Raw genomic sequence first — 10,210 nt, forward strand, 5'->3', positions numbered from 1 at the left:
TCAAAAATTAAACCACTTTATTGACAAAAGTTTTTATAGGTACTTTTAAATAATAAAAATAATTACGTAAGTAGTATGTGTTTTTTGGTAATACTTGGCAACTCATTCAACAAACTCGCGAATTTAATAGCATTCGTTCATAAGGTCTACTATCGGATTATCTGTACTGTAGGTGTCATTTTTCAGGTCATATGAGATGTTGTCTTTACTTATCTGTTTCTTTCGTTTAGTAATAATTAAATGCTTAGAGATTACAAATTGAATAAAATGTTGATAAAAAGATTGTAGAAATTCTGAAACGATTTTTCAAAGTTGGCTTTGCTTTTCGATTTGTTTCTTTTTGAGAAAAATTATCTAATCCCAAGATTAAACGCCTACCAAATTTTTTCTGATACAATATAATGTGGTTTCAGTTGGCTCATCGTATAGACAAATTTCGAGAAGAATGTCTGTAAATTTTCGGCTCATTTTTCAAAACGATCCCGGTTCGTTGAAAAATGTTTCAATGCTCATGCCCTGTAGATTTTTAAAATTACCATCTAGGATTAGATAATTCGGTTTGATGTTAGCACATTTGATATCTATAAGTATAACGCGATTGCAAATTATTCGTATAGTTTCACATTCATCAAAGTGTTTTTGAATCTTTTTTTTTAAATACATATTTTAACCATTTTCTGTAATGATTGCTTGGTTTACAATGGAAATCTGCTTCTTTAGGTTTTTGGTGTTTTCATTCGATACTGACTTTTCGGTCCGGTCATCGCTGTGTACGGTACTACGACCAAGACGCCATCAACTGTTCACTGATGAATATCAGAATACATATTTTGTATCTTCAATGTGTTCTCTAGATTTCCTATTTTTTGCGTCCCATTTCGCCCTGCAAATGTTCCACATGATGTAATTTGTATAAAACAACCGTATGCATTGGAATTTTGTAAGATACCGTAGCCATTTTTTTTACCTCACGCTCCTCTGACCTTCACCAAACATCCTCTCGATGTGATTTGTGAATACCTATTTATTATAATCAGTATATCTATTCAGTAAACTTACGGATGGTCTTTGCATAATCTGATCGCTTCATTTCAGCTTACAAATTCTCAGTTTCTCATGAATTCGAAACAATTATTCCCAAAAGCAACTGTAGGTAACTAAGCAGTGATGACTACAAGTGTCTGTAGGTATTTCTTCAACACATTTTCTTGAATATGGATGGTTTTTTCGAATATTCCTTTAGATCCTTTTAAAATTGAAACAAAATTACTGAATAGTTTTGGGAATAGGTAATTGACATTAACTAATAGAATGAAAACACACCACAAAAAAATAACATCAACTTTGAAAACTTACTTCTTCTTTTGCCTTTTTTTCCAGTCTCATCCCTCTGAAGATAATCCTATCACTCGTAATCTTACCAACCTAACTGATTCCGGTAGTCTGTTGTCTGTAAAATAGCCCAAATGGCAGAAAACCTGCCTAAGATTATTGCTCATAGATCACTCAAGACATTTTAAACTATATATATGTAGTATATAAACTAATTTACTACAGAGTAAATCACAAAAGTTCAGTAAAGAAAATACGTATTACGTACCTATTCATAATTGTATGCGAATGTTGTGGACATGCTATGCTATAGTAGAGGTGGTTTTCAAGACCACAGCATAGCTACCTGTTGTCCTGAGAACCACCTCTAAGCTGTAACTGTACAAATATTTCCGTTGAAAATTTCATCAAGTTTAACCTTATCTTATTTTGTGATAGGGAAAGTTATTACTTTTTTCATTTAACGTGCCGTGTGGAGCAACAAAATCATGAGGATATTTTGTGCTATTTGATATTGGGGGCATTTTAAGAGTACGTGATTGATGAAATTGATTAAAGCAATCATATATTTCACGATAGGAGGTACAATTTTATGAACTGAGATACTCAAATACCTACCTAGTTTTATTTTCGGTATGAGAGGATAGATAAATTGAAGAAAGAAATATTACCTATTCAAGTTGATCAGAACGAAAACTCTATTCTCTTCTTTTTTTTTTCAAAATCAACTTCCTGAAAAAACATCGTTTTTAGGCCTCCCGAAATCAAATTTTCAAAAACTTTCACCCTTGCTTTGCTCAGGTCAATTAGCTTCTTGTTTTGAAATGGAAAAATTCACATTTTGGCCCCCAAAAATCCAAAATCCAAAATTGAAATTTTTATAAGTCATAATTATCAATCGGGAAAATTGAGCAAATTTTCAGTCGAACCCCTTCCCCTTTGCAAAAAACCTTCAAGCCAAATTATATCTGTCCGCATTGGCTCTCGCGAGAGCCCTGCCTTCCTCAAATCCAGTTTCATGTACACCTTGCAAAGATTTGGAGATAAGTTGATAAAGTATCGCCGTTGACCACTGAGAAAAATTTACCTTCTCTTCTCTCCCCTCCCCTTCCACTATTTTGCGTGCAGTTTATATTCCAAGGATTCTACTGGGTCATAAACTCTTGAACACACCAAAAAATTGATCGAATATCCACAAAATTGAATGGTTTGTCAGAAATGCAGAAATTATTGTTGATTTCACCTCCCAGTTGCTAAAAATTGCCATAAATAATTGGTAAAAAAGAAAAATTTTCTGAAAATTGATTGAAAATTTGTTGAAAAGACGTAAAAATTGTCCGAATTAGCTGAAAATTGCTTAAACATTGTAAAAAATTGAGCAAAAATAGCGCAAAAATGCTGCATGAAAAAAAAATTGCAAAATTAGGAAAAATAGACGAAATGTAATCGTTGAAAAAATCAATTACAAAATTTTTCAAAAACTTGATGGTTATCAAAAATTGATAGAATTTTAGTGATAATACTTACAAGGGAACCTCTTGAGAAGACCGCCTCCGATTAGAAAGGGACCGTGATTTTTGGAAAGAGCATGTTCTAAAACCCCCAAATCCAAATTTTCAGCTGCCCAATTTCACTATTCGATTTTTGGCGAATTTTTGAGAATCCAAAATTGACTATTTTGGTGATTTATGCTAATTTTTTAAAAGTACGTACTTGATCAGTACAAATGTTCAAAATAAGTCCTAAAACTGATATTAACCCCCCAAATCCGAAATTCCTCATTTCCAGCCATTCTGGAGCCTCCAGCGCTATTTTTCAATTTCTCCAGAATTTTGAATTTGCTCTAGAAGGCGTGAATATGAAGTAGGGCAGCTAAAAATCGAGTTGTGTGTTATACTCGACCTGTTTAACGAATTTATCCACATTTGAGCCGATTCTGGAGCGGACACCTCAAGAGTGGTTTTTTGACCATGCAGCTTTTTTTCAAAATAAAAATATCCAAAAACCAAAAATTCCTCGTTTGTGAGGAAATTTTTGAAATTTGCGCGAATCGCTGTATTTTGAACACAACAACCCTCCTGGTGCCGAGTTCCGCCATTTCCAGCCATTCTGGAGCCTCCAGTGGAATTTTTCAATTTCTCCAGAATTTTCAATTTGCTCCAGAAGGCGTGAATATGAAGTTGGGCAGCTAAAAATCGAGTTGTGTGTTATACTCGACCTGTTTAACGAATTTATCCACATTTGAGCCGATTCGGGGGGGGGGACACCTCAAGAGTGGTTTTTTGACCAGCTTTTTTTCAAAATAATATCTAATGTCCAAAAACCAAAAACTCCTCGTTTGTGAGAAAAATTTTGAAATTTGCGCGAATCGCTGTATTTCGTCATTAATTAACCACACGAGAGCGAATTTCGCCATTTCCAGCCTTTCTTAGTCCTCGCTTTAATTTTTGGATATTTTTATTTATTATGAAAAAAGCTGGTCAAGAAACCACTCTTGAGGGGTCCGCTCCAGAATCGGCTCAAATGTGGATAAATTCGTTAAACAGGTCGAGTATAACACACAACTCGATTTTTTGGAGCAAATTGAAAATTCTGGAGAAATTGAAAAATCCCACTGGATGCTCCAGAATGGCTGGAATTGGTGGAACTCGGCACCAGGAGGGTTGTTGTGTTCAAAATACAGCGATTCGCGCAAATTTCAAAAATTTCCTCGCAAAAGGGAAATTTTTGAGTTTTGAATATTTTTATTTTGAAAAAAAGCTGCATGGTCAAAAAACCATGAGGTGTCCGCTCCAGAATCGGCTCAAATGTGGATAAATTCGTTAAACAGGTCGAGTATAACACACAACTCGATTTTCTGGAGCAAATTGAAAATTCTGGAGAAATTGAAAAATCCCACTGGAGGCTCCAGAATGGCTGGAAATGGCGGAACTCGGCACCTGGAGGGTTGTTGTGTTCAAAATACAGCGATTCGCGCAAATTTCAAAAATTTCCTCGCAAAAGGGAAATTTTTGAGTTTTGAATATTTTTATTTTGAAAAAAAGCTGCATGGTCAAAAAACCACTCTTGAGGTGTCCGCTCCAGAATCGGCTCAAATGTGGATAAATTCGTTAAACAGGTCGAGTATAACACACAACTCGATTTTTAGCTGCCCTGCTTCATATTCACGCCTTCTGGAGCAAATTGAAAATTCTGGAGAAATTGAAAAATAGCGCTGGAGGCTCCAGAATGGCTGGAAATGAGGAATTTCGGATTTGGGGGGGTTAATATCAGTTTTAGGACTTATTTTGAACATTTTTACTGATCAAGTACGTACTTTTAAAAAATTAGCATAAATCACCAAAATAGTCAGTTTTGGATTCTCAAAAATTCGCCAAAAATCGAAAAGTGAACTTGGGCAGCTAAAAATTTGGATTTGGGGGTTTTAGAACATGCTCTTTCCAAAAATCGCGGTCACTTTCAAATCGGAGGCGGACACCTCAAGAGGTTCCCTTGTTAGTGTCATCAAATTCTGGCAATGTAAAAAATCCTAACTTGATGGAATTTTTAACGTACAATTTTTTTTTCAAAAATCGTCCAAAAATGAAAATTTAGTCACCCAAAGTCGTCGAAAAATCGAATTTTTTCAACAAAAAAAATTGTAGGTTTGGTACGAGGTCGCGGAGGGGAGAGCGATGTAGACCTACGTATACACCTATTGGGTCGCAAATTGTAGGTATTCGCGGCCGTGATGTTTTTTACCCCTGTCCCTGTTGTGGCTCACTAAAGAGCCTTACAGGCTTCCACGTCGTGGCTAACTTAATGGCCGTACGCGGGCTGCGTCCCTATCTCCGTTGTGGCCAACTAAATGGCCGTACGGACTTCTGTGCGGTGGTCAACTGAATGGCCGAGCACAGGTTGCAGAAACCTATCTTCTGTCGTGACCAACTAAATGGTCGTACAGACTTCCTTGTGGCGGCTAACTAAATAGCCAACAAGGGAGACAGAGTCGCGAACAGAACAAGAGTACTTTAAAGAAGTTTATTTCGTCAAGTTCCAAACACAGACTATATTTTTACACTGGACTGTCCGAGTATTTATATCCGAGCCAGTCCAGGGTAGAAAATGTACATCTTACGAAATAGAGGGAGAATGCGAGAGAATGCCTGCTGAGAAAAGAGAAATCGTCATCGCGAACCCAAATGCGTACGTACGTAAATGCGTACGTACGTATATACGTACATATGTATAGTTTTTGTATCTTTTCTCAGCATCCTTCTCGCGCATTCCCCCTACAAAATCATTTGTCTTTCTGGACACGTTGAGAAATGTAAATCTTGAGTTTTTTTTTTTCAAGAACTTCGGTTCACATGTGGTCAGGTGCTTTTGTCCCTCCCAGAGATGATTTGTCCAGTTACCCGCTATCCCCCTTCATCGATGCAAGAGAGTGGGCTCGAATAAGGGTAAAATTCATACTTTCCTTTGCATTTTCTCAAGTTGACCATTTCGCAAAATTTTCCAACTCTTGGTGTTGATTCAGGTTCAAAGGTCTGGTAAAAGTTTTTCTTTTCATTTTCTCATTTTTCGCTTCATACCCTCCTTGTTTTCCCCTTCCTTGGTCTTCTAAAGAAAGCTCGAAAAGAAGTGACACGAACCTTACACGCGACATTCCTTTACATTACACATAAACGTACGTTCGTTTAGAGGTACTTTTATATGCTTTCATATTTGAATAGGAATTTTTTCTACCGTGTGAGAAAACGCGAATGCATGATTTTTAATTCTCGACGACAAATTTTCAATTCTAATTTCTTTTCACCCTACCTTCGAGTACTCGTAGGTAAATATTTCGCTCGGCCAAAAAACCCGAACAGCGAACACGCTCCACGAAGAATAAAAAAATGGAACCGCAATTTTAATATTTTATACATGTCCCAATTTTACCTACCGCAGCAGCTGTCGTCGTCGTCGTACACAAAAAGCCAACGATTTCTCGCCACGCAATCACGCTAAAGCGAAATTTCGCGCGCCATTTTACAATAAACGAAACGAACGAGTTCATTTTTTTCCATACCAGTAAACACCTTCGCGCTTAACATGATTTATGGAGTTTTTTTCTTTTTTGTTTTTCATTAAGTACTGATGACTGAGCGTCCAACAACATAATGAGTTGAACGAGAATGGCCGACAATGTGTGATTTTTTTCTTACCCAAACATAGGAAATTCCACACGGTCTATGTATAGTTGAAGAAAGAGAAAAAAATTAGAAACGTGTGGAGTGTTTTTTTTTTCGGCGACTACGGCGGTGTTGACAAAGACGGATGATTAACAGTTTCATAGGCGACGTGAAAAAAAAAAATCATATGTATTATTGAAATACTCGTACATGCAGGGTATAAAAATGCTGAATTTACTTCAATTTTATAGTAATTGATTTGTGTAAATCACTCGTGTCGTGTAAATTGGTCACTTTCGATTTGAAATACTCCTTGTGCTGACACAGGTGATTAGGAGACGATGAGCAACTTTGAGTTGAAATTTATTCACGAAATGGAAGCGGCTTTATTTGCTGAAAAGCCATTAAGAGTAATCTCACCTTTTAGTTCATAGCCTGGCTTTCTTTGTAAAAGTCTAAGTAGACCGCGCGCGTCAACTATATACGGAGGAAAAATAAAAAGGAATTTCTTATCAGATGTTGAAAATCGCCCGAAAACGCACAAGTATTTAAAACATTCTCGTATACGTATGTATATTAATTTTCGGCCTTGTCTTCCCTCTCCTCGTAACTTTTGCCTTTCTTCTTTCTGAATTTACGAGCGGATCGCATTCATAAATAAAGCGACGAAAAGGCCGCGCTCTCGGCGAACGCGTGAAAAATACGAATTTTCTTGACCATACCGATTTGACACGAGCCGAAGAACATCTGTTATTATACCTATCTACAAAATACGAACGTCTGTATATTCGTGTGTGTGATAAATTCAGCGAAAAATTTCTCTTTATGTGACACCTTCGGTGATTAAAAACATACCGAGTTCGTTCAATAGAGAGTACTTCTTGGTTTAGAGGATTAATCTATCATTGTAACACTTTTCTACGGGTCTTGGAAGCGCTGGTGTTGTTCTTTTTGAATGGTTTTTGATGAAAAATTTGTCGCATTTCTACCTATTATCATTACAAAAAGTTGGGAAATTTGTAAACAGTTCGTAAGGAAAGCAATTTTGATAAGTTTTTATTGCTAATATGATCGAAAAAAATGACCTTGAAAAGTTTATCAATTTTCGAAATTTTCCATTTAGTTTATTTTTTCAGAGGTGTGATTTTGTTGGTAAAAGGACGTTTGTTCAAAAATACACCACCAAGCCAAACAGGGTTCAATCGCTAAATTTCATTTCTTAATTTTTGGCAAATTTGAAAAAATCCAAAATTGCCTGATTTTTATGGAACAATCGAAATTTTATCAAATTGAGAAAGAAAGCTGGAATTTGGTTAAACCGTATTTTTGATCTTTCTTTGAATCGATTGATGGTGATTTTGATCCTTCTTATAGGGCTTCTAGAAGATTTTTATATTTTCCTGTTTTGAACTGATGCTAAATTTCATTTTGGTCGTACTTACAATCTTTCCCAAGCTGCAAAGTCTAAAAATCTAGTGAGGAAAGCTCCCTTAAAAGGCTGAAAACTATCACCAATCAGTTCGAGAGATCAAAAATAAGACGTAATGCAAACATGCACCTCAATTTTACCAAAATTCTTACAGGATGTCCACAAGCCTGAAAAAACCTTGAAAAGTCAGGGAATTTTGAAATTTACAGCAATTTTTACTCAAAAGTGAGGGGATTTTGTGAAAGGTTACCTCAAACAGATTTTTCCATTTCTCATAATGAAAAAATTTACCTTTGCTTTGCTCAGGCAATTTTTTTACATGTCGCTTTTATCAAAAATTGCCAGATTCTCAAAAAGTACCTATTGCTTTTTTCACTTTTGCTTAAATTTTTGAAATCTTGCATTTTGTCAACTTATGAGTTTATGAGCATTATTAAAAAATCTCGCTTTTTTGTAAATTTGCTATAAGATGTTTCGCTTTTTTCCCAAAAATGGCCAAGATGCCCTGCTTTTTACTGAAATTATTGTCGAAGTCTCGTTTTATGTCAAAAATAGCCAAAAGTCTCGCTTTTAGCTGGAATTGTCAGAAATTTAAAAGTCTCGTATTATTGCCAGAGATCGCGAAAATTCACAATTTTTCGCCAAAAATTGGGAGAAGGACTGTTTTGGCATAAATTGAGAAAATGTCATGCTTTTTGCTGAAATTGAACAAGTTTCTATCATGCAAGTTTTATTTTCACCAAAAATGATTCAATTCGTTCGCGAATAATTCACCAAAAATTAAGTAAATGAATCGATTCCTTCGCGAACGAGTCACTTATACAAATCAATTCGTTCGAGAATGATTCGCCAAAGTTGAGTAAATGAATCGATTCGTTCGCGAACGAGATACTTAAACGAATCAATTCGTTGGCGAATGATTCACCAAAAATGATTCAATTCGTTCGAGAATGATTCACCAAAAATTAAGTAATTGAATCGATTTGTTCGCGGACGAGTCACTTATGATTCGCCAAAGTTGAGTAAATGAATCGATTCATTCGCAATCGAGTCACGTATGATTCGCCAAAAATTATTCAATTCGTTCGCGAATTATTCACCAAAAATTAAGTAAATGAATCGATTCATTCGCGAACGAGTCACGTATAATTCGCCAAAAATTATTCAATTTGTTCGTTGATGATTCACCAAAAATGATTCAATTCGTTCGCGAATGAGCCACTTATGATTCGCCAAAAACTATTCAATTCGTTCGTGAATGATTCACCAAAGTTGAGTGAATGAATCGATTCGTTCGCGAACGAGTCACTTATACAATTCAATTCGTTCGCGAATCGCGAATAATTCACCAAAAATTAAGTTAATGAATCGATTCGTTCGCGAACGATTCACTTATACACATTAATTCGTTCGTGAATGATTGACCAAAAATGATTCAATTTGTTCGTTAATGATTCACCAAAAATGATTCAGTTCGTTCGCGAACGAGTCACTTATGATTCGGCAAAAACTATTCAATTCTTTCTTGAATGTTTCACCAAAGTTGAGTAAATGAATCGATTCGTTCGCGAATGATTCATCATAAATGATTCAATTCGTTCGCGAATCGCGAATAATTTACCAAAAATGAAGTAAATGAATCGATTCGTTCGCGAACGAGTCACTTATACACATCAATTCGTTCGCGGATGATTCACCAAACATGATTCAATTTGTTCGCGAGTGATTCACCTAGAAATCAATCAATTTGTTCGATCGCCAATCGGTTGTGAATGATTCGATTCGATTCGATTCACTTGAATTATAGATCTGACAGTCATTAAAATTTTTCCAGCCGATGATGCTGTTTTGATTTTTCTTCAATTACTTCGAATTTTGCATATTTTTTCTCGAGTTATTACCTAGATTAAATTCGAAAAATGTTGAATTAAAGAAAGTCTGTTTCTTTTTGAAGTCGTTATATTTTTCGAATTGTAAATTTTCCAACGCTTTTGCCCTCGCTTAGCTCGAGCCATTTGACATGCTCTTTCAAAACTTTAGAAAATAGAATTTCTCATGGAGTGGTACCAAAAAAGGTAGGAGGGGGTCCCACTAAAAAAACAAAAAAAAATTTCCCATCAAGTTCAAATGAGGACCACTCTATTGAGAACACAGTCGTGCTGGGAAAAAAAGGGCACAATATTGTAGACCTATTGACGATATTTGACGCTCGTGATGTTCGAAAAAATTTGACACCCCCCCCCCTCCCTCACTAGATCGCATGTGTAATTCATTTTTAACGGGTCTGGAAAAT

The 10,210-nt window shown here is 35.8% G+C and overlaps 1 long non-coding RNA gene across 1 annotated transcript; it reads right to left on the reverse strand.

Annotated features, from left to right (window-relative positions):
- Nucleotides 1-1,728, reverse strand: LOC135848659 (uncharacterized). The gene is made up of 4 exons (XR_010559408.1): nucleotides 1,601-1,728; nucleotides 1,357-1,450; nucleotides 1,060-1,246; nucleotides 1-883 (listed from the first exon to the last, which is right to left on the reverse strand). It is a non-coding gene; the product is annotated as an uncharacterized LOC135848659 (long non-coding RNA).
- Nucleotides 1,729-10,210: the final 8,482 nt, after the last annotated feature.

The sequence above is a fragment of the Planococcus citri genome, chromosome 5 (assembly GCF_950023065.1).
Source record: "Planococcus citri chromosome 5, ihPlaCitr1.1, whole genome shotgun sequence".
In the NCBI taxonomy this organism is placed as follows: Eukaryota; Metazoa; Arthropoda; class Insecta; order Hemiptera; family Pseudococcidae; genus Planococcus; species Planococcus citri.